The 20,886-nt window shown below is 43.1% G+C and overlaps 1 protein-coding gene across 3 annotated transcripts in view; it reads left to right on the plus strand.

Annotated features, from left to right (window-relative positions):
• The first annotated feature begins 238 nt into the window (after positions 1-238).
• taok3a (TAO kinase 3a) overlaps positions 239-20,886 on the plus strand; it is a 55,185-nt gene continuing 34,537 nt past the window's right edge. Inside the window, exons 1-2 of one of the 3 annotated variants that reach the window (XM_076150682.1) lie at positions 239-385; positions 19,633-19,729. The gene's annotated coding sequence lies outside the window, so the exon portion shown is untranslated. Of the gene's footprint in view, positions 386-545; positions 826-19,632; positions 19,730-20,886 lie in introns of those variants that run through there. The other 2 variants (XM_076150683.1, XM_076150684.1) reach the window with 2 other exon arrangements.

A 20,886-nucleotide genomic window follows, 5' to 3' on the forward strand; every position in this document is an offset into this window, starting at 1 on the left:
AATCATAATTCCATTGAATATTTTCCACCCGTTATTGAATGCATCGTTGCGGAATGGATATCTAATATTTTACACTTGAACACGTGTTCCCTCTAAACGCACTATGCAGACAATAACATGCAAAACAATCCACTTTATTATAATTTATGTGTCAGAATATACAGATGTCCGCTGCTTTAGGTGCTCCGTTGGTTTCCGCTTGTCTGTCAAAGTAGCTGTCAAACACACAGCGAGGGGTTGGAGCTCCTGTAGCTCCGTCATTCAGGAAGTCCACAACCAACTGACAGCACTTCGTAAAGTCGCACCGACATTCTCAGAGTTGGACTAAATGCTCCCGGAGCTGGTTTGCCCTCTGAAAAACATCGAATTTCCCTTCCTACAAAAGGTGAGCGAGTGTTGTTGTGTTTGTCCTGCGCTGTTTGTTGGTGACTAGCTAACATCATACTGGTCTCGCGCTCATGACACTTCTTCTTCTTCTTCTGCTTCTTCCCCCTCGGCTCGGCGGCTAAGCTACCCCCCCCCCCCCCGTGCTAAATGTCAATGCGGTAAAAGTTGCTGGAAATGAATGTCAAAGCTTAAATTGGGTAAAGAAAAAGACCGACGTCGCCTGGTTTCGACATTGTTCGGTTTGTTGTTTCAACGTCAGTCTACACCGACACAGAGCAGCATCAGCTCGGTGTCTTTTAAGTGCGTAGGTTTCTGTTTTTTTAGTGCTGTTTGGACGGTTTTTGTGTATCTGCACCTGCCCCATAATGACGCTGAAATGAGGATGTCTGCACGGTGGAAGTGACGAGGAAGACGCGCTTTGGGGTTCGATCCGCAGGGGTGAGTAAACAGATGAGGTTGTAACGAAGTGTGGACTTGGGGGGGTTGAAGCCAAAAGGCGACTGGACGAAGTGTAAACTTGTTATTTCTTATTGTCACGTCATTTGCCAGTCTATCGCATGCAAATTGAACGTGGTGTCCCTCCAAGCACCTACGATGTTGTGAGTGAAATTTTACTATCAACGCACAGTCACATACCGTTTTCCGTTGAGACGGTGTAACGGCTGACACGCATGACCTGCAGCGCATTTTACTACGTTTAACATCATGTCGCTAGAGAAATTGGAGTGTTACCCGCAGATGTGGTACCGATTTTGTCGTAGAATCGAAACACTGCGTTTGTATACATACGCACGCACGCACGCGCACACACGCACACGCACGCTAACCTGGCGTCATTGATATTTTAGTTTACAATTCCCCTCTGCTCCCACACGCCACACACTCTCGTCACCTTACATGCGGGTCTGTGTATCGTAAATAATCAGAATTGTAAAAACCGATGCCGACGCTACCATGACGCGCTCGAAATGGCAGATGTACCGTAGATTGCGAGCTGAACAGTACAACCCGAGCTGACCCAAAATGATGTCATCTGTGTGTAGAGCGCATGAGTGAATGGCATCACAGGTCTATTGGACTGGTAAACTAGCAATTGGACCAGCCAAAACATTTCAATCAATACCTGGTATTTATTTTCTTCCCCTCTTTGTTCTGTGGAACAAATCCTCAAATCAGTTTAATCACGTTTAAGGCTGCTACTAACGATTACTTTTGATTATGCATTGATTAATCATCCAGTGAGGCTAGAAATGTCAAAGCCATTCACAGCACAAAGTGGCATCTTCAGAACTGTCAATTGACTAATCCAGGTGTTCTCAACCTCATGCATTCACAAATAAACTGAATTGTACTAAGACATGGTGAATATAGCCTAAGCAGCATTCTGTTTTAATCAGTAAATAGACTTTGTTGTTGTTTAAAGTAGCCCAGTGCTTCTTGTGTACAAACTATGTATTTCATGTCTTTGTGGTATCAGTAACTTTTCATGCTCAACAGCACACACATGCACATGAGGTTTGGTGTGTATGTGTGGGTATGTAAGCATTGACAAACTGATGTTGTTTGTGGAGAATAAGATATTTGGGGGAAACAAGAAGCCATTACATCACCAGGTGATCATTGTCTGTGCCCTGCCCCCGTTTTGCAGCATTCATGGGGGGGGGGGGGGGGGGGGAGAGAGAGAGAGAGAGAGAGAGAGAGAGAGAGAGAGAGAGAGAGAGAGAGAGAGAGAGAGAGAGAGAGAGAGAGAGAGAGAGAGAGTCCGTCCGTCCCTCCCTTCCTTGTTCACATTGTCAGCCTTATTTGGTAGACCATCAAATCCATCAGCCCTTTTTTGATCACGCAGCCAAGAGAGGGAACAGAAAGTGACACACTTCCTTGTTAGTGATAATGGTGTATATAGGGCAGTTCAGTCTGTCTGCAGGGATTTTATTTTGATTGTGACATTTCAGAGTGTTTCATTGATAGAGACTGTTGGACTGATACAGAACAGGTGTTTATTTCAGGCAGTGTTGGCTACAAATGCTTAATTTATGGCTTGCTATGTACATACTATGTCTTGTACAGTTGGAAGTCAATACGTTTTTAAATGTTTATGACAATGAGCTACCTTTCCTTTTAAACACACATATGCACTTATGTCTATATACTTCCTAATCATTTCTTTTTATAGGGTTGTGTTAGTTAGAGCCTAAAGGGATGTTGGCCACGGATCGTCTTATAAATTTGCACTAATCGCTGTGCGTGGTTGTGTGCGTTCGTTTTGATGGGTGCGACACACCAGCTGCTCGTGACAATTGGCTGATGTGGCTGTCAGAAACATTGGGATAGGGGGTGGTTGGCCAGTCGTGCTCCCAGTTTAACTGCCAGCAGACCCGACATGAGTGCGGAACAGCGTGGTGGTGGTGAGGGGGGATTAGGTCTTGGCAGCAGGCTCAGGCCGACACACACACACTGCTCTGTAGATGAGTTTTTGATTATCAGAGTACGAGTTAAGTTTCAAATATAAAGGAGAGAGGGAGTCGAGTATTTCTCTTCAACTATTCCATGGCATTGCCTTGTGTTGGCCCATTCTTATGCTTCTAATGCTGTTTAGCAAGCAAAGCAGAATGGTGAAGAGGAGATTGAAGAACATTGCTGCAGTCTTTGAGCAGTAATCCCTGCCAGCTCCATCTCTGGTTTTCTGTGACTACGCTTGACCTCTCATCTTCCTGGAAACAAGTGCAAGTGATGAAAGGATGTGTCTGTATGGGATCTGTAAAGCGATGTCAAGAAGATGCAAAAAAGAGTTCAGAGTTCTTTCCCACATGTCACTGGGAGGTACAAAAGCCTACAGCAGTCGACAATGGTCACAATCATCCTCAACGCTGCGGTAGTTTCATTGTTTTGGTAACTTTGACCTTCATTTGCCATCTTTGCTTCTGCTTCATAGCTTTTGTAAAGTGCAGTGTCTAATCATTTAAAGTCTCAGGTGAATTCTCACTTGTCTAATTTTAGAGCAACCAGAATACGTACAGGCCAGAGCCTGGCCTTACAGAACCTGGTTCTATTTTAATTAGCACTGATAACCATGCTCCTAGGACAGATGTCTCTGTCTCAGCAAGTGATGTCAGTGACTCTTCCTTCCTCCTCCTCCTCCTCCTCCCCATCGGTCATGTGGTTGTCAACATTAACAAGTTCACCTGCTCTGCTGTTGAAGACCCATGACAGGCTCACTGGAAGGCCCATGTGCCTTACAGCCTGCTACCAACCCTATAATGAGTTTACCGGCTGTTCTTTAGCTCTGCCCTTAATGTTTTATCTGTGTGACAGCCATAATGATGTTTGACAAAAGTTAAAATGTATCATTGTTGAATGTTTTGGCAGGTTTCATTTTCAACCAAGTGCAACCTGTCAAAACCACAAATCACGTGGCTTCCTGCTGTCCTACCCCTCGACTGATCCGCCGTAGCTTCTCCGTGAACTGAAAGTGATGAACTTTCTTACAACGCGTGACGGAAGGCTGACTTTTGAGAAATGTATAAGAGAATTGTCAGTTTAGCCGGTGCTGCAGCAGTTTGGTGGTTTATGCCACAGTAGCAGAGCACATCAAATATTAAAGCTCTGCTGTCAGGCTTAATGTTCTGCAGTGATCTGGTTTAGCATGTCTAATATAGGAATGCTGTCTCAGATGACAAGGAGAATTATGCCCCCCCCTTCTTTTCCACTAGCAGATGTGTTCATGCATATGGCATTTAATGATGATTTCAAAAGACAGCAAAATCCTACACGGCTGCAAGATCGCGGTCGTGTGCATCCAGCAAGAGAGACGGCGAGCCAGTGCAGATGTTTATTGATGCTATTATTTTACAGTAGCAGCAGCAGTGTCTGTCTACATTCATACATACAATGTGTAATGGTTGTACCCACAATGGACGTCAAGCTCTTAACATCCATGTCCAGCAACATCTGGAAGACTCACTTACCTCTGAATCAGATAGAAACTATATTTTACCATAGACTGTGATGGGAGTCAGCTGTGTCATAGATCTATGCCCTGCAGCTGGGGCAGACCTGAGTCATGGCCTGGGTCTACTGAAGGTTGCTTCGTAGGGGAGGAAGTTGCAACCCAACAGACGTCTCATCAACAAATGCCTCCCCAGGGACTGTGCCAATTATGCAGTTCACTTGCCCAACCGCTAGCTCGCACTCCAGAAAATCCTGCTCATCTCGCCAACCAGTTTGATCTCAAGACTCAGGTCTTTGGTGTGCAGTAGGGTGCAGCTGTCACTCAGTGAAATTTGACCTGTGATTATAGGGCATTTATTGTGGCATTACAAACACAGGCTGATGTCTGCGGGCTTATGCCCATCTCTCTGCAGGTGTCATGATTCTTCCCCAAACCTTATGTAAGTTCCTAGTTAGCATGACATCTAGCTTGTTTAGACAATATTGATATGCTATACTGTATATACCAAAATGTAAAACAGATTGCTAGTCAATTACATCACACTTTCTTGTGCAGTACATTGATTGTTCTTTCCCTCATTGTTTTCCTCAAGTACACTGAACACTCTGTCATAAGAGAGGCATTTTGGCAAGTCAGCCTCACTGGGTGTGGGAGGTTAAGACAAGCGTCTTGATTACAGCCCTTCACTAGAAGCACGCCTCTGATCCTCTGGCGAGGTTGCAGCTGTGACCGTGACTCGGCCCATCCACCCCCCACCCTTCCAACCCCCATTATGTCCGGCTACATCTGTCTCCAGCTCCCCTGTGAAATTGTGAAATCTGCAAGTCTCTGTTTTATTTCCGTGGCTTGGCCAAGCCGACGTGCTGTGAAATCATGCAACCGTCGTCATCACCCAGAGAGACGCCACCATTGCTGATGGCCGATCTGTCCCTGCCCACCACTGTGCCTCCTGGGTTTAGAGCTTAATTTAGCTCGGCATGAAGGCAGCGGTGTAGACAGTATAGACTATATTTAGAACTACGCTTCACTGTAATAGGAGACTTTAAAAAATTGAAAGTGTCATGTCTAAAAAATTTAGAGTGTCAGGTCGTAGGCCTACAGCTTGCATCTGTTCTGCTGAGTTTCCGCTACATGCAAACAGCTGAGAAAACCCCAGTATTTTCTGCCAGCTTAATAGAAAGGGACATGTCAGCAAGGCTTAGGATGCATGATCATGATGGACAGGTTTTCTGATCTGAGTAGAGTTGAGGTAAGATACTGTACTGTAGTGGTCTATTTTGGGAACTTCCACTGTCTGTCCAAAATGCTTTTGTGTCTCGTAGTTGGAAATCATAGTTCCTGCTCAGTGCATTTGAAGTCTGTCATTTCCTGCGGTGCGCAGTCGAAAACTCACTGGCCAGCGCAGTAGCCACTGTGGCCATTGGTGGTCTTCCTCAATAATGTCTGACAGGCTTTCTGCAGTGGCATTATCAAGACATGCACAACTTCCAAGGGTGAATTTTGGCAAGAGTGTTTGGAACCTTTTTGTCTTGCCGCTACCAAATCTGACAAAAGCTCAATAATTCCTAATCTGCTGTACTACCAAAACCATCCCATCCCCCAGTCCCAGGAGAATCTAGGCCTCTACCCGAGCTATGTGCTGCCCTAATGCTGTGGTTGGACAGCCTCTGTTGGGTCAAGTGGAGATTTGCCTCTGATGTATGTGCAGCGATTGTGCTCTTGATAGCTACCCATGAGTCAGACTGAATGTGATTTTATTTATATATTTTCCTTCTTCTATGTCTCGTGTTTGCAAGTGGGCAATTTCCCTTTTTAATTTGTCATATAATGAAACATGGAAACTGGAGAATATGTGGGTTTTACAATTTTAGTTAATCACTGTCACTGGGCTGTAACAACCATGCTAGTGTTGCTATATTTGACTCCATTACCATAGTTGCCACTATTCTCTCTCACACTGAGGTCCTTTTTACTAACCCTTGGTTCACCAAACTGGATGTGAATGGTTTTCCTTTTCCTCTAGTATCATGAGGGGAAAAGCAGGAATGACAGCCAGAACAACTACTTCTGTCACCATCATCTTGCTTAATAGTCCATATGAGGAAGGTTTCCTATGCCTTTGCCTATGCCCCCCCCCCCCCCAACACACACACACACACACACACACACACACACACACACACACACACACACACACACACACACACACACACACACACACACACACATACACACACATACACACACACACACACACACACCCTCTTCTCATACCCATTCTTCATCTTGTTTCCCCTCACTTGCACACACAGGTTCTCTTCATTCACACACAAACGCAAATGAACCAGATGTGCAGCGCTGCAAAGCCAGGGGGGCCACGGGCCGTAGAGTAATTGCAGGGACGGTCCAAGAATGAGGAAACGGTTAAATCATCAGGCAGTGAGGGAATCAAACACGCCGACATATGCACACACCCTTCCTGGCTTTTCATTGAGAGCAGCCTGCGTGACCTCTGTCCAGCTATTGTTTCCTGGTGTGATGCAGGGGCTACGGTAGATAAGAGAGCCTTTTGTACAACCAGCGCCAAGCGGGCCAATATTACTATCAGATTAGATTTCAACTAAGGTTAAGTTACTGTACTTACTGATTATCACATGCTGGATTTTGTAGTTGATACACATCGGGACTTTGACTGGCACATGTAAGATAATGTATAGTAATTTATTGATGAGCTTTTACATCCAGTTAAGACAAGAGTCACAACATGAATGGAATGTTTCTGTCACTGTAGTAGAAGTGAGGCCAGAGTGAATGCTGATTCCCACACCCATACTGGCAACGGCTACTACAGACTTGATTTGTGTCAAGATAATAAACATGATTGAAGACCATAATGGACAACAAGTAGGACAACGGCACCCTACCATCCTGACATCCATCTAGGTTAAGAGCTTTTGTGTATCTATGCCATGCATCCGGTCTTACATACACATACACTATATGCTCCCTCTCTCGCTCTCCAGATTATTGGGCTCTACATTGAATAAAGGCTTCCTGTTATTAATTTATGGCCATTCATTTATTTTCTGACAAATATTTGCAGTATGTAGCCGACCTTAACCCAATGAATTATTGATTGCAGCACACACAGGGTTACAGAGTTGTGTGTACTTAAGGGGTCATGATGTGTGATCCATATGTACTCGAGATCCAAGTACACAGCTTAAGTGGAAAGTGTTAAGACGGTGAACATACTGTACCAAGAGGAACTATTGACCACTCCCCAAGCCCCCTTCATCTGGCTCCCAAAGGACACACAGCTGGGTATGAGAGGTTTCAGAGGTTAATAGATCCCACAAGGAACAGCAAGCCTCCACATGATTAAAAATAGAGCTTGATAGTACAGCAGCAAACAAAGATGAACAGGCAGTAGGGTGGAGTAGTCGGAGTAAGAATGAAGAACCAAAGCCCGGTTAGGCCCTATAAAGGCTGTCATGACATTTGTTGGGCAATGGATCAAGGAAACGCTCTATTGTATTCTGAATCAAGATTCAGCTCCAGAGTCACACAATGTCTTTGCATTTTATTATTAGTTTTCAGCATTTTCTCATGAACTACTGAACTTTCAAAGCATAACATTTTTAGACTTCCAAGTCTTAAGTAATTGAAGAATGGTGCCTTGTTTTTTTTCAAGTCCAGATCTCTACGCACACATGGATGCATACAGGGAGTGAGAGGCATGTAAGAAAAGGCTCTTATATGAAATGTTCTTTGGATTGCTGGTGCTTGGCAGTTCAGTAGGTGTTGGTACAGAGAAGGTAGACTCCACAATGGCCAAGCTCTCTTTGGCCAAGCCTCATTTTAGTGGGTATTTCCACAATCAATAATTTACAAAAATAGCAATATTTCAGTGCCCAGGGCTTTAAAGAACCAACATCTAAGATTAGAACAGTTAGCATAGCTTTATCTCCCTCTTTCTCTCTCTGACACACCCGCCAAAGAAGGCATGAGCAAAGGCATAATTTAGGTTAGTGACTCCTTTTAGAACTGGCGTAATGTGTATGTTACTTATAACTTGGTTGAGTATGTCAAATGTGTTTTTACTGGGAACGTTTAGCATTTTTGGATGAAGCAGCTCAGATCTTGCAGCAAAGGGAGAGGCCGAGTTCTGTGCTTGAATTCATTCCTAAACTAATTGCAGGCTGACTTGACAGAGGATAAGATCCTGAAATCCTGGGCCTAAAACCCATGGGCCTTCTCCCACTCCGTGTCAAACCTCAGTGATGATGTACATAATTTATACTGTCAGTATATATTTGAAGAGGAAGAAGAGGCAAAACACAAGGGAAATGACTCAGTGGCCTAGATGAATGTTTCCTTTTTGGGGTTCCCTCTGTGTAATTTCCTCTCTGTGTTCTTCTCTTTCATTTTGACTGATTATGCTCTATTTTCTCCTTGAAAAGTCAGAAGTGTGAAGAAAGGATGTGAGTAAGCATGGCGATGCTTCTTCTCCAGATACATCACATCCATTGAGGCTTAATGGTTAATTGAGCCAAATGTCTTACCTTCTTCGGCCCCTCTCAACTATTGTACTGCTCTGATATATAGTTGCCCCTCCATTGTGCTTGACAAAGTGATGGGTCCTAGGGGAGATATGGGTGTTGCTTTTGCTTTCTTGTTTCTCTAATTCGACTTACAGTACTTTGATGGAAAATCCCAACCTTTCCATAGCCCCACATCCCTCTTTGTCATCTGCTCTTCCTGGAAAGCCATTCAAAGATGTTTTCCTTTTACACTCGTGGTTTCAGGACATTTGTATTCTGTCTATTATGAAGCTGGCCACTATGAATGCATAACAATGAATCACTACATTCCCCATTGTCCAATGAAGCTCCCATCAATGACTGCATGACATCCTTTATCCTTAAGAACATGGCCTTCAAGAACGTCAGGGAAGGTGCCTTGAACACCGAACACAGGCATGAATTCCATTCCCTGAGCTTTTTGTGAGATTTACATTGGCTTCATTTTTATTGGTTAAATAAGAGAATTTGGCAAACCTCAGAAGATGACCTGAAAAGATTAAAAGGCCGCATTGCAATTTCGTCATCTGCTCATCTGTGGGCATGTTCTTATACATGCCTGAACACAAAGAGATCCATCATTACCTGCAACTTAACTATTCATCTGTGGTTGCGTATCTTACTGCCTGTGTCCATTTTGGAGTAATTGGCACATCAGCCATTCACAGAGCTGGAGCATTTCGCTCTCATCTAATGGCAGTTCACTGTGCGTGTTAATTTGTCTCTCTTTAATATTTGATCATGAAAAAACTCGGTTGGCTGCATGTCCTGCTCACTGTGGTCGTCTCTCTTTTGGCTCCTTTCACCACAGATGCTGCTGTAGGCTTCTAGTAATCTTTTCATTGCTCTTGATTTGAAAATCCTGTTGGGCTTTAGAGTAGCACTTCACTTCGTGCTCAGCCCTCTGCACACACACATGCACACACATGTGCACATGCTACACATCTTTGCACTGAAACTAGATCAGTTGGTGTGCACTTCCACGAGCGGAAGTCACTGTGGGTCCACTGCATTTCATGCAATGATGGCATTGCCATCAATGGTGTGTGTGTGTGTGTGTGTGTGTGTGTGTGTGTGTGTGTGTGTGTGTGTGTGTGTGTGTGTGTGTGTGTGTGTGTGTGTGTGTGTGTGTGTGTGTGTGTGTGTGTGTGTGTGTGTGTGTGTGTGTGTGTGCGCGCACACATATGCAAGACCATATGTGTATTTGCACATTTTCATTTTCTCATACTCTCAAACTCACTGGTACTCTCATGCATTTTACATGGCCTTGTGGGAAAGCGAAATGGGGCTAACAGCAGCAGGATGACTCACTAGCCAGGGTAGACATTTCACCACCGGCACTAGTTACTGTGGTGTCAGGGACACAGCTAGGACTTTTTCAGCTTGAGTCTACCCTAAAGCTCACACATACTCGTATAAGCTCAAGAGGCAGAATAGTGGACATGGAGGCTGAATCCTTACCTATGACACAGTGGGTGTAAATCAGTATTGGCTGTCACATGACCTTGATGTCAAATGGCACCAGACAGTCTCCCTTCATAGTTTGTGACGTATTCCCTTTTATGATAGCATATGCATATGTACACACCTGAACATGCTGTTTGGGGCCTTGGGCTTTTCCTGTTATTGCTTACACACGTGTCTTTGCCTTTTCTGTGTTTGCACATGCATGTATGGTTCCACAGCCATCATGTGTATGGGTGTGAGAAAAAAAAAGAAAGTATTTTCGCAGCCGCAATGAAAATCAATACAGCAGGGAATTGATAGTGCTATAAACAGGCCCAGGGTTATTGCTCAGTCAATATGACCCATCTAGTCGCTAGAGTCCCAGCTGAACCTGATTACTTGTGGCCAATGGCAGTCAGTGTTACACACACACACGGATCAAAACACCACTTATCCAATGGCTCGTCATCGACATTCACACCACTGTAGCACCAATGGCAGCCCTGTGTGTCTCCCCACGTCTATTACATCTCATCACCTGCACAACCTTACTTACCCAACTTCGTTGATATTAAGTCTGTCCTTCTCTCTGAATGGACAACAGGAGAATACTGTATTTTCATTTGAACTGTATGAGAAGATGCTTGCTGAAATAATCCACAGCAAAATACTTCCATAGCAATCAAACTTTATTTATATGTGAACCAGTTCCTGAGTAACATTTAAAAACTAAAATGAAACTCTACACAAAATTGCAGACTGACTACTAACAATCTTCAGCATCAGGATATTTACAAAACTCTAAAATAAAACACAAAATTACCTACCATTGTTCTGTGGCAGTGAAGTTTTGGCACGTGTGTGGAAAACCACAGATGTTGCACTATAAATGTCACTTGCTCTAAATTCCATAATCTTCACAAAGCAATGATAGCACAGTTGGAAAGCGGACAAGAAATACATGGTTCCTATTCCATAAACTGCTGTAAAGGGTTTTGCCTTTTATCAGCAGTCTCATTATGCCTGTAGGAATGTGTCAAGTGATGATGAGGCTACAATTTGGTCTTTCATGAAGGAATCTAGCTGTGAATGTGATGACACAGAGGCAATGGATATGGATGAACACGTTTCTGAGAAAGGGCTACTGTCAATTTGTGTGTGTGTTCGCGACAAAGGCGGAACAGATATTGCAGATTGCAGACACTGTGGCCACCATCACCATCACAGTGTGAAGGGTTAGAAGGGTTGTAATGATTTCTTCAGGCTCAGAGAAATCTTTCCCCACCGGCCTCTGTATTCAAGCTTCTCCAGATGTTTGTCTTAAAGTCCTGCTTGGTAATAAATCCCTCCGTCCTGTGTCCCATCATTGCCCCATAAGGACCTTCAGTACCGTTACACCATGCAAATCAGGGTGTTTGTGATATATACTTTAAACATCAGTTTCTCCGACATTTTGCCTCAAGTAACTTGATTGTTAATATTTAGAATTTATTTTATTGTTTATTTCATTTATGCTAAAGGGTGGCTCCAAACGTGTTAGGTGTACCTGTTGGTGTGTATTTCCCACTAAGCCCTGCCCCTTTACTATAAAAAATTTAATAACTTAATGGTCTATAGTACACTAAACGTACCAAGTGCGTGTTGGTGACATTGGTGCAGCGACATTCGTCCTATCACAAGTACATACTAAATCATGTGTCACTAGCCTCAGAAAATCCTTGATGTCCAAATGGATGTCATAAAGCTAAAAGAGTGCAGAGAGATTCTAAGGATGAACCAAGTTGACCCCAAGTAGGCTTTATGGATTAATTTTAAGTCGCACGTGGGCCACTGCTTTACATATTACACTCCGTTAACCCTATGATTGATTGGCCTCCAGGCACCCATCCATTAACCGCTGATATGCACTCATTAGGAAGCAGCAAACAGGACGGTGGCCTGAGCGTCTGTCGAAGGCAAGGTGAGATATTCCGGAAGTGTTCTCACTCGTTTCTAACCAATAAAACAAATTCTTTATTTGGAATTGATTTATTGCTGGACAGTCTCTTTTTTTCATAGATGACTTCAATGGCCACATTTATTAGTTTTGTTTTTTATTGTTGAATAAAGACCCGCAAAGTACCCTATAGTAAGCTTTCTTTGGGCTTGTGTTGGGTCTTTATTTCAGTAAAGTAAAAAAGCGACTTGGGGGTGTATGGCTGTGTTTTCGGCCTAAATGTCTCTGTAGGCTGTTCTGTGTGGAATGTCAAATTGTCCCTGTGTGTTATTTGTGTGTGAAAGAAAAGACTGAACATTCCCCCTCTGTGAGTGTTAACTGCATCTATATTCACTGTGTATGTATAATCCAAGTTAACCTTTGAGTTTCTATCTATGCACAGGACAGTATCATTACAATGACCAAAGAGTATGAGGCTTTCTTGACATTTTATGTGTTCAAAAGAAAGGTTAACCATAAAATAAGAATTAAAAACTGGCAATAGAATTGGTTTTAGTGACTCTGTGTTTTGTGTATGATAACGTGAACCTGACCCCCAGATTTGGTAGCGAGTGTGTGTGGTTTTCCTTAGGTTCCAAGTCTAAATTGCTTGCTGTACCCGTCTCTCTCTCTCCTTCACGTGTAGTCGCTTACAAGAACGTAGTTGCATGTGGCGGGGCTTGGCCATGTGACCTCACGCCTGGCCTCATGAGATTATACACAGTAGTTCAGAGGTCACGAGCAACACAGCAATGAGTTGAGAACAGAATAGTTGAGAATAGTACACTGTACATATTGTCATCCTACTGACACACAGCCAGAAGCCGAGCTAATGTCGGTTATACACTATTTTTGTACAAGGAAGATCTAGGTTATGGCATTCCCTGGAGTGTAGTGGTATTTTGTTTTTTGTTTTTAATTTTTTTCAGATTATCAAAGGGACAGTGGCTAAGTCATTGTTTCTAAGGCCCTCGTGTGCACACAGCCCTCACTATGTACATCGGCCCAGATTCACTGAACGGTTTCCGGACAATATTTGCATAAACTCCAACACACCTGCAGGTCGGTGTTTGTTCAGTGAGTCAGCTTAGAGGCGGTAATGCTGCTGGAATCACGCTTTTAAGATAATGAATTGCTGCTCTGCCTGCTAGGGTCATCTTAAAAAAATAGACTAAGATCATTGCTTTAAAGAAAAAAAAAAAGAAATTGCATCCAGACGTGAGTGTTGCTGTAGGCGTGACAAGAAAATACATGTTACACTAGGAAGCTCTCATGATTGTGCAATGAGTGCTTCCAAGGTAGAATGATGAAGATATTACCACTTATTATCCCACAAGTCTTTGCTGGTTTCTTATGAGAAATGGATGAGAGATAACAAGCATGTTGCGTAAACCTTGAAGACTCACATTCATTTATTTGCATTACAAACTGGTTGCTTACTTTGCTGTCGTTTAGTTATAAGTGGTTTCAAAACGTGCAAAGCTGTAAGTACACGTTTGTCACAGGATGCTTTATCTTTGAGCGCTTTTTTTTATCAGATGTTAGTCTGAGATTTGACAGCTTGATGCATCCTCAGCCGTGCAGTATACGAGGTGCAAAACTTCGCACTTGGGTAAAGAATCTAGTCGCCTCGATGTCTGTGAAATCATGTCTGGTATTTCCCACCTCTTTGAATTTAGTTGCGCAGAAACATAGAAAGGAAGCGTGTGAACAGTGTGAACATCCCTGATTACTATAGTATGTGTGTGTGGGGGGGGGGGAGTGATTTTTACAAAAATATTCTTGTTAACGCGACATCAGGATTAGTTCGTAAGCACATTCTCTTCTGTTCCAACAGGAATTTTGGGCTTCCCAGGAATACCTGAGTATCCATGAGGCAAATCCACAGCCTTCTGGCATAATGGGGAAGGGTAGTAAAGGTCAATGTTAAAAGCAGTTTATGATGGATTGCAGGTTAAGCAGCCTATGTACAAAAAAAGAGTACATGTGGTTTTGTCTAACGATGAGAATCGGACTTGTTAAATAACAAATTTGTTAAAGGAAGACGTTTCTCTGGGCCTAGAGCTTATTCTCTCCACTTGGCTGTTGAGTTTGTGTCTGTGGGTTCTTGACAGCACGTAACCTGTTGATCCTTACACACTTGCTGCTAGTGGTACCCACAAACAATCCCTCCCCACCCCCCGACTTGTCCTCGCTCACTTTCTCTGATGTGCAAAATTGTCTGTGAGGGGCTGTTGAATAATTTAACAGCCCAGCGATGGTGCTCTGTGACACTGCACATTGCTTGCTTGTCTGATTGTGTGTGTGTGTGTGTGTGTGTGTGTGTGTGTGTGTGTGTGTGTGTGTGTGTGTGTGTGTGTGTGTGTGTGTGTGTGTGTGTGTGTGTGTGTGTGTGTGTGTGTGTGTGTGCCTAATGGGAGGGGTCCATAAAAGACAACAAAGATTGATTTTGTATGTGTGTGTATTTGTGCGTAAGAGACAATGTGTGGGTTCGGGGAAACGTAACATGTTTACCAGTTTGGGTTGAAAAAACAGCTCCATTGAAAAGGCACTGGCCCTGATAGCTGCCAGAGTTGATGAATGGCTTTAATAGGTAAAACTCCGGGCTTTGCTCCAGGGGGACAGACCTGCTCCGACCCCTCTGGATGCTCTGAAAAGCTTTCATAGTGTATTAGGAACGGGCTTTGTGTGGCAGAATGTTGAAGTTCAGTGTTGTGCTTAGGTGTTGTGTGTATATTTGTATGAGCTATTCAGAGAATACTTTAAAGGTGTATATAGCCCAAAATTGTGTCTTGGGGGAGGGGGGCAGAATGTGTGCGCCACTTCCATGTTATAATGTGTTGTAATGCCATTTAATTTCATATAGAGTAAGACTGATTGCCGGTAACACTTCACTGTGAATGCTTTTGCTTGACTGTCGAGAGCTAATTTACCTTAATGGGTGTGTTAATAGAGGGGAAGGCTTCTGCCCCACACCCTGATGTCAATGGCAGAGTGATGAAGACATTATTGCTGTAGTTTCTGTATGGTGATGCCGCCTCTTTGCAACATGATAATGTTAATGTGTTTCCCGAATGTGCACCAGGCTGCATCATGTTGCATTGTACAGGAACAAGATTTCAATTTACTGTAGGATCAAAACTTTGCCTTGCATGCCAAAGTGAATAAAACAAAAACACACAACAGACAAGTGCATTTTCTTCCACTGCTATCAACAAAGGGGTTGACGTAGGAGACACAGGTACACGTCCCCCCGCAAGGCTTTCATTTTCTCTTTACAGTGGCTAAATTTAGTATTGGAATGAACGCAAGCTGATCTTTGGTCAGCACTTCATTCCTGGAGAGTTCTGGCTGGATGAAAATGCAGGCAAGATGTCAATAAAAAGACAGTTTCTCTGCCAAGTTGAGCTTCTAACATCCACTTTGCACATTCTGGGCTGTTGTGGCTTGAAGGCAACTGGGACAATCGCTTCGAATAGATTACAGATTTAAAGTTTTGAGTCGGCCACTTATTTGTCTTGTATTTGTCCCTCTATCCACCGACACCCACAGTTATGTTGGCATTAGCCTTAAAGCTAATCTGGGATGGTAACGGTCTTCGGTTTGCCAGTGTGTGTTTTTGTACTCGCACATCTCAACAGTGTCACTAACTAAGCTCCTGAGATGAGAGCTTCCCTGAAATCTCCAAATCCTGCTTTAAACGTGTGTGTGTGTGTGTGTGTGTGTGTGTGTGTGTGTGTGTGTTTGTGTGTGTGTGTGTGTGTGTGTGTGTGTGTGTGTGTGTGTGTGTGTGTGTGTGTGTGTGTGTGTGTGTGTGTGTGTGTGTGTGTGTGTGTGTGTGTGTGTGTGTGTGTGTGTGTGTGTGTGTGTGTGTGTGTGTGTGTTCTCCTCCTCACTCTGTGAAAATGAGTCAGTGCTATAAAAATCTACACCATGATGCCCTGGCAGGATAATCAGGACATAATGTTTAGTTTCCTTCTATCTCAATGGATTAGTTTATTTTCATCCAGGGAGAATTTGGCGGATTGTGGAAATCGCCTTGTGTTTGGTTGTCTCGGCTACATTCAAAGCAATATTTCCCTGTGAGATTTGACATTTAAAGAACACTTCCCTCCAGCATGACTCATCAAACACACACACCTCAGTCATCAGGCACGGCAGGTATCACGCTGTTCAGCTTTTTTTCAACCTTAATGGACTCTCATTGATTACATTAAGCCGAAAGTGCAGAATAACGCACAGCACAGACAAAATATTATGACAGAGGCAATCAGACTGTGCACCCTTATCCCTGTTATAGCCAGATGTAAACATTTAACTACACTTCTGCATCAATGAACTGTGGATGATGATCAAAGCAGAGTAATTCTCGAGTATCAAAGTGAATTCTACCTGTAATACAGCCGTGGTAAAAACTGGCAAAAAAGTTTGTGCTAAATACTTTTAATCTTGTCTTCTTTCTATTCTATAATCGATGATACTTTGTTTAATTGTGAAATCTAGGTTTTGCCCCAATCCAAAACCTTTTCGGAAACAACTAAGGCTTTGGTGGCTTGCTCAAAGGTACTTTGATGGTTACTAACAGCAGGGAGTTCATACTCTCCACAGAGACACATACTGTCCACACAGGAGGTGAGGTAATCATGGGTCCACGGGGTAATCGGTATTCTTGGTGAAGAGTTTGGGATCTAGAACAAAAATAGGCTTTGGGCTTGATCCCTGTCTTTGTTGAATACCTAATATCACATGCGCATGATAAGACGTTTGGCCCATCCCTATGCAAGCTGCTATGTATTAGATAAGTTTACTTAAGAAACCACAGAAATGTAATACATGATAGTTAAGACAGTCTGCTCAACCAAATTGTACCTTGGCAATTGTTCAGCGATAACTTGTGACTCAGGATTTATGATTCATATTGCAGTGGGTCATGTAATAATAGGAAGAGAAAGTAGGAGTTGGATATCAGGACTTTGATCATTAGTCGGTGCACCAGCCATGCTTCTGAGAAAGATCATATTGTGTTCGGGAATTCCTTTTTTTAAATCTCTGTATTTGCCTGACATTAACCCAAAGGGAAGACCAAAGCGACCATCACAAAGTTTTCAACCCTTTGAAGTTTTAAAACATCTGAAGTATATCAAAATAATACACAAATACTTGCTTACAGTTTCTCCTGTCTGTGCTAGAGCAGAGATCCCCCACGAGAAGCAACGTAGCATTGAGTCATCTATGGCTTTAACTCCCCTCGTTCTCTCTTCACATCCTGTTTGCCGTCACCTTGTGTCTCTTTCTAAGCTTTTGTGGCTCATGTCACCATATGTATTTTATCATGTAATCATTATGTAAACCCCTGCAATGATGATTAATGATTATTAATGTTGTGTTTGTGGTGTGTTGCTGTAGTTGTTCAAGCCATGTCTAGTCGTAGAACAATCCCCGGATATACAGCAGATTTGTCTATACTTCTAAGGGTTAAACTTGACTATATGCGCTTTTTTACACTGCTGGTTGTGTAAATGGAATGAAAACAACCCTATGCAAATGCTGGAACCCCGAATAATGTTCTGAACTTTGTTTGTTTCTAGCATGCCGAGACTAGGTTACTTCCTTGGAAATACTCAATATTCAAGACAATGTACATCCTAATGTACAATCAAAAGACTTGTTTCCAGTGTCGCTTACAACAGTATGTTGAGCTTTAAAGTCTACTCCAAAAAACTAACAAGGTGATGCCATCAAACTAACAATGATGTCATTTTATATTAAGCAATAAACAGTGATGCCTTCACAACAGTGATGTCATCTAAACTAACCTTAAAGTTGCAACACTGATGTCTGCATATTAGAAACAACAGCGTCATATTATAAATTACTAAATTGTACATTTCAGAATAAAATGAATTACCAATCATCTAGTTACAGGGACAACCAAGTTCTCATGTAAACCCGATCTAACCGGTCAGGCAGGGGGGTGTGACCCTCACCACAGGCATTCTAAAGCTGCTTTGCCAAGTGCCAACATGGAGAAACAATTAAAAGAACAAAACTGGACACGCATTCAATAACATGTAGTTTCCTCTTGAAGTCCCACTTGTCGCCAACACACCAAGGGTTTTGACATGGAACAAATACGTTATCTGAATGCTCCAGAAATATGCCCACCCCTGTCCTCACTGCAGTCTATCTGGGAATCAAACTAGGATTTGAGGAGGCCAACCTTTCCCGACTAGAGTGTGCGCATGTGTGTGTGTGTGTAATGACCATCGTTCACTCCATTTTGTCCTGTCCTTTCAATTTACTTTGTAAAGCGTAAAGAACAAAATTGACAAGTGAAAACATTAACAAATGCAAAGGATTTTATTAAATTCTCACTCTTTTGCACTCCTTTCTCTCTCTCTCTCTCACTTTATCACTTTATCTCTTTCATTGATTGGTCTCACTCGCGTCCTCTTTCCAATGCAAAAGCTAAGGCCGGAATGAGCGAGGAAGAGGAGGAGCGGGACTGCGGCCACAACTTTCCCAGAGGCTCATGCAAGTGTCAGTTTGTGTTATAAATCATTCAGGACAGTCGGAGGGCACACGATACGGTTTTATCCCTCTTCTCCCACCCCTCCATCCTCCCTCCATCTTTACCGTTGAAAGCATTTTCCTCTGAGCGCCCAATCAGTTGCTCAGTATGATCAACAGAAAGAGGAAAGGAGTCGCTCGATAAATGCGAGAGGTAGAGGAAAAGAAGAATGGATGTCACTGGCTCATTCCAGTTTAATTCCACCCAGGAAGTGAATTACTTAAAGCAAAGGTCACTGGGTCTTTGATGGGATGAATTATGGATGTAATTATTGTTTTGTCAGACTGCTTGTACAGAGCAGCTGGTTTGTTGTACGTCTGGTTTTGTAATTCTCGGTTTAAAGTTGCAGCTAGAGGTTAATTACACCAAACCGATCGAGTCGAGAGCACCAAGCCAATTGCTCAGATCTTAAGTTTGTGTGTGTGTGTGTGTGTGTGTGTGTGTGTGTGTGTGTGTGTGTTTGTGTGTGTGTGTGTGTGTGTCTGTGTGTGAGAGAAAGATATACAGTATTTTAGCCTTTGCTGGCCTGTGGGTGTGTGCGTGGTTGTTTGTTCACAGTTGTGTCGCTCATTGCGGTCATGTATTTGATAGAGAGGATGTGTTTGGCGGTAAACAGAAACTTCTTCCTGAATAGCGGCATCAGTTCACACGTCTTCGAAGCTCTGAACACCGCTCAACAAACTAATTGTTGTTTCTCCATTTCTTTTCTTCTGTCTTCCAGTCACGAGGCAAGACCGCAAGAAGTCAAATACAGAGTTAAACTAAGGAGGGAAAGGTGAAAGGTGCTTGCCCAACGCCGCTTAACACATTTCCTACAGGTAGGTTACACACAGTATATACAGCAGGGCTGATTCCTGGTATTAACAATGGCTCAGTTGATAGTCAGCTTTCTTTCAGCTTCTTTTGTTATTTAAAATGTGTGTATGTGAAAGCATTATATCATATTCTGCGCAATTCTCTTCTGTATTCACCCTCCAGTTTACTGCCCCACTTTTGTACAGTTAGGGCCTTGTGTGCATGTGTGAAATCCATCCATCCACCAGGTGATGTCTCCTTGTAGCTTGTAACCTCATCGCCCACAGACCAAAGCTTTTTCCCTCATATATTTATGAAAGAGTTGTTCCAAAGATCCTGCAGAAATTGAGGCATTGAACAATTAACTTTATTGTGTGTCGTAAAAGACTTTAATGACTTAACGGATGGATGTTATTGGACATTAGCCTTTCTAGGTGAACACTGTTTCTACTTTTACTTGAATGATTAACTTCACAGAAAGGTCGAAGTTCAAAAGGAGGACCACTAACTGGAAAGGTAATTAGGAAAAGGAAGTGTCGCATCATCATTTTATCCACTTTTATGCACTTGTTTGGTGATAATATAAGTGCTTCTGTCAACCTGTCATCATCGCAGAGTACCCATACCAATCACTGAACGGAGCGCTTTTTGTGTGTGTATGTGTGTGTGCGTACGTGCGCGCGCATTCTGTGCAAATGCGCCTGCTGAGTCACAAACAAGTGTGTTGAGAAGCTTTTGGCAAAAGAGCTGTGTGTGTGTGTGTGTGTGTGTGTGTGTGTGTGTGTGTGTGTGTGTGTGTGTGCGCTGATCCCCTCTTGTGCCACGTCCATGCTTGTGCCTTGTGTAATCACAGAGCACGTACGCTTCATAAAGGGAACAGCCGTCCTCCGTCTCTCCAACAGGCCTGTCACACTTAGCCCTTTTTAGGAAACACCAGTAATCACCATCCCATACTATCCAGCACTGTGCATTTAAATAGGTTTCTGTATTATTAATAAGGAGATTGACCCACTTCATGTCATGCAGCATGTGCATGCCACACACATGCACACACTCCGCTCCAGGGTCTTTGGCTGACATCCTTTCACAGTCTTTACTTTTTGATTAGGACAGGATTACTAAAGGGCAGTGATTTTATGTGTGCGTGTGTGCGTGTGTGCATGTGTGATCCTGACTTCCA

The sequence above is a fragment of the Genypterus blacodes genome, unplaced genomic scaffold (genome assembly GCF_046128005.1).
Source record: "Genypterus blacodes isolate CSIRO-AG114 ecotype Tasmania unplaced genomic scaffold, CSIRO-AGI_Gbla_v1 ptg000053l_1, whole genome shotgun sequence".
In the NCBI taxonomy this organism is placed as follows: Eukaryota; Metazoa; Chordata; class Actinopteri; order Ophidiiformes; family Ophidiidae; genus Genypterus; species Genypterus blacodes.